Source organism: Episyrphus balteatus, chromosome 4, assembly GCF_945859705.1.
Source record: "Episyrphus balteatus chromosome 4, idEpiBalt1.1, whole genome shotgun sequence".
Taxonomy (NCBI): Eukaryota; Metazoa; Arthropoda; class Insecta; order Diptera; family Syrphidae; genus Episyrphus; species Episyrphus balteatus.
Genome location: NC_079137.1, coordinates 38,012,913 through 38,017,537, shown reverse-complemented (window position 1 = coordinate 38,017,537; position 4,625 = coordinate 38,012,913). Strand labels below are relative to the sequence as shown.

General features: G+C 31.7%; 1 long non-coding RNA gene across 1 annotated transcript; it reads left to right on the top strand.

The window, feature by feature from the left end:
* The first annotated feature begins 3,212 nt into the window (after positions 1 to 3,212).
* On the top strand, positions 3,213 to 4,326 carry LOC129919931 (uncharacterized). Its single transcript, XR_008773143.1, has 2 exons — positions 3,213 to 3,885; positions 4,269 to 4,326. It is a non-coding gene; the product is annotated as an uncharacterized LOC129919931 (long non-coding RNA).
* Positions 4,327 to 4,625: the final 299 nt, after the last annotated feature.

Here is a 4,625-nt window from a genome sequence, read left to right as displayed (position 1 = left end):
ACTAAATTGGTATTTCTTGGACTTTGTTTTCAAATTTTTTGATTTTTTTGTAAAGAATATGAATCTATGAATCCTAAATATTTAATCTAACACCTTTTTGACATGAATTAAGCCCAATTTCTAGCTTATATACTGTTTTGAAAATGAAAATTCTATTTTAAAGCTCATTCTTCCCGCCATTTTGAATAAACAAAAGTTGGCAGCCTTTTTGTATTCTCCATACTATTATCATTCAGTGTACCAAATTTCATGAGTTTTCGCCCAGAAATGGCCGTGCAAATGAATTTTGACGCCAAAAACGAAGAATGGCACCACTGTGCGGCGGCGCGTCGGCGTGCGCCGGCCATTAGCATACCTACGTAGATATTGTTGTTAAAAATTTGTAAACACTTTTGGGTAGGATACAATCTATCTACTTCTATTTCTTTCAGAGTCAAGATACTTGTAAATAAAATCTATCTTGAACATTGGTTGGGTTGAAGAGTAGGTATTTTAAAGGACATTTAGAATTTACTAAATCATAAGATCAAATGGTGAGCGAAATTCTGCAATAATTAATTCTGCAAAATTAAAGTATATATTTTTCTAATGGTTTTTTGTGCGTTGATCTTGAATCCGAATTCAGAAAAATTCTATCACATCACGTTTTTGACATATAAACATGCCAAAACATCACAAAAATAGTGTTTTGGACGTTCAAAATTCAATATCTCATAAACTTTGCACATTCGTCAAAAATCCAAAAATTTGCTTTTTGCTCAAGAAACATTTTAAGTAGATATAACACATAACAAAATAATTTTTTACCAAGTTTGGTTAAAATCTAACTATTTTTGTAAAAGATAAAAATAAAAAATTGTATTTTGCATTTTTTTGAGGTTTTATAAAAAAAATGGTTTTTGTAAAAGTTGTAGACATTTATACCTACTGTCTACAATTTTTGCGTTTAACTTTTTTCGATATTAGGTCTACTTTTGACAAAAATCTTAAAAAACCACGATTTTTGACACCCACCCCACTTTTTCGCCCACCCACCACCCCCTTTCCCCCAATTTGTTGGTGTGCAATTTATTTTTCCCCTTTCATATACTTACCATTTATTCTAAATTTTCTCACCACCCATATGCTGCTAATAATTTTTTTTATTTTCAAAAACTATTGGCACTGGTCTAACACAACTGGCAGTCTTGTAAAAAGAAGTGCCACAAAAATATCGGACACAGATTTGAAATTGAAAACAATAAAAAAGAAAGCCATAAATGACCAGTACATACCTAGTCGGTGCGACGTTTTTCCTCGCTTTGTCCTCATACCCACAGTAATTCATAACAACAACTAATAGATACCTGCCTAAATATATACCTACCTAAATATATACCTACCATATATTTACAGTGACGAGCAAAAGTGGTCAAATGTTTTGCCTTTTTTGAAAAAGTTGTTTAAAACTTAATGTTCTTTACATAAATTAAATCGTTTTTATTTTATTATTTTTCTATATTATGCCACCATTCATTTTCCTGATTAAAATTTAAAAAAATGCTTCATTGTCCAAAAATGGAGAGTATCATATTGGTATTTGGACTTGACCAATTCTGCTCGTTTTGGAAAAAGGCTTTTGTTTCAATATATTGAGTGTACTAGAATAATTTTTAACCACTTTTAACAATGCCGCGAGATAGGATCTATCAATCTGTGAAGAAATAATTTTAAAATGCGGTCGTATTTCAGCTTAATGGAAAGCTCAAAGCTCATCACTATTAGGCTTGCGTTCTTTTACTGCCCTTACAATTTCTTCAAAATTTTCAACAGATTTTCAGCCAAAATGGGTCAGGGCCTTGTGCTGGCTACGCAACTGTCTTAAATTTCTGATTTCCGAAGCAATATTTGACAATTTTAAAGGTTTTCGTGGGGTCTTCATGTAGTTGAAAAATTATATCACACGACACGGAGTCTTCTTTTGCCAAAAAAAACTTGTTAAATTGTACCGTTTTATATCAAGATAGATTCTCCTCCTCATCATATCTTCAAATTTTATCAAAGGTCGGGAACTCCCCCTAAAAACTCAAACAGAACATCACCAAACCTTTTTTTAAGTCAAAAATCGTTAGGTTAGATGAATTTTTACTAAAACTTTTACTAAAACTTTAACTATAACCACAAAAAAGAATCAATAACCAATGGGAAAAGTAGATTGAATTGACGAGAACTCAGAAGAAATAGAATGCAAATCTAGTTACTATCCAAAACTGGAAAAAACATTTCAGCAGTATCAAGTTTATAGAACGGACATAAATTATTATGGACTCAAGAATATTTTCCGGTGTTATCTGTGGATTGCTAGCTAATTTTGAAAAAATAATGAACAAGCGAACCTATCCTGATATAAAACGAAACAATTTACCAAGTTTTTTGGCAAAAGAAGACTCCGTGTTGTCTGATATAATTTTTCAACTAGATGAAGACCCCACCAAAACCTTTAAAATTGTCAAATATTGCTTCAGAAATAAAAAATTTTAGACAGTTTCGTAGTCAGCATAAGACCCCGACATAATCTGGCTGAAAATCTGTTGAAATTTTTGAAGAAATTGTAAGCGCAGTAAAAAAACACAAGTCTAAAAGCGATGAGCTTTGAGCTTTCCATTAAGCTGAAATACGACCGCATTTTAAAATTATTTCTTCACAGATTGATAGATCCTATCTCGCGGCATTGTTAAAAGTGGTTAAAAGTGGTAAAAATTAATTCTAGTACACTCAATATATTGAAACAAAAGCCTTTTTCCAAAACGAGCAGAATTGGTCAAGTCCAAATACCAATATGATACTCTCCATTTTTGAACAATGAAGAATTTTTTAAAATTTTAATCAGGAAAACAAATGCTGGCATAATATAGAAAAATAATAAAATAAAAACGATTTAATTCATGTAAAGAACACTAAGTTTTAAACAACTTTCTCAAAAAAGGCAAAACATTTGACCACTTTTGCTCGTCACTGTATGTAGCGCTCTTACAACCCTTTCAAAAAATTATTACTTTTAGTAGGTAGCTATTGTAGAGATGAGCTAAGTCGTGATTTTTCAATCACAGGTATACCTGTGACTGTGATTTTTAATTCACGGTGATTCTAACCTGTGATTTTTAACCGTGATTTCAATTTTTTTTTATGAAAATCCCAAAAAAAAACGTAGCATTTTTAACGTTTTTATTTTCGTACGATACTTACGTAGGAAGTACTATTGAAGCTCAAATACGAGTATATTTGAAACAATGGAGCTGATTTTACAAGGAAAACTGGTTTAAGCAAACAGATCCGCGATTTACCAAAGCCATTAGTGATTATACTGGGGAAAACATTATTTTGTCTAGGCGACTCTTGATTTTACGGAAGAAATTTATTATTTCACGGGAAAAGTAACTTTTAAACCCCTTATTCTAATCAGGGCAACCTGCGATTTCACAGCAAATATTCGGGTGCAAACCGTGATTCTTCTGGAGCCATACGTTATTGTAAGGGGTTAACAAAACAATTATTTTACCGAACGTGCGTGAATTTCGGTAAAAACAATTCACGTTGCAAAAAATTGTTTTATCCAAAATCACAGGTTAAAAGTAATTTTCAATGCATCTGCGTGAATTCCGGCTAAAATAATTCACTTTTACACTGTTGCAAATAGTTGTTTTGGCCAAAATAAAAGTCATTTTCAATGCATTTTCGAACTCTGCTTAAAATAATTCACCTATACACTTGACCTGTTGCAAAAGTTGTTTTGGGAAAAATCACAGGTTTGAAATAATTTCAAAGCATTTGTGAAGTGAATTCCTGTCAAACCAATTCACGTTTACAAAAGAACTATTGCAAAAGTTGTTTTGGGAAAAATCACAGGTTAAAAATAATTCCAAAGCATTTGTGAAGTGAATTCCTGTCAAACCAATTCACGTTTACATAAGAACTATTGAAAAGTTGTTTTGGTAAAAATCACAGGTTATAATTTCCAATGAACTTGTGTAAATTCCGATAAAAACAGTTCACGTTTACACAAGAACTGTTGCAAAAGTTATTTTTTCCAATCAAAGGTCAAAAGTAATTTTCAATGCATTTTCGTGAATTCCGCTTTAAATAACTAACGTTTACATAAGAATTGGTGCAAAAATTATTTTGAACAAAATCACGGGTTTAAAAAAATCCTAAACATTTGCGTGAATTCCGGTCAAAACATTCACGTTCACAAAAGAACTATTGCAAAAGTTGTTTTGGGAAAATCACAGGTTAAAAATAATTCCAAAGCATTTGTGAAGTGAATTCACGTTTACACAAGAACAAGAACTGTTTAAAAGTTGTTTTGGGAAAAATCACAGGTTATAATTGCCAATGCACTTGTGTAAATTCCGGTAAAAACAATTCACGTTTACACAGTAACTGTTGCGAAAACGCATTGAAAATGACTTTTGACCTGTAATTTTGGAAAAAATACCTTTTTGCTACAGGTCAAGTGTAAACGTGAATTATTTTCCGCGGAATTCACGAAAACGCATTGAAAATGACTTTTGACCTGTGATTTTGAAAAAAATAACTTTTTGCTACAGGTCAAGTGTAAACGTGAATTATTTTCCGCGGAATTCACG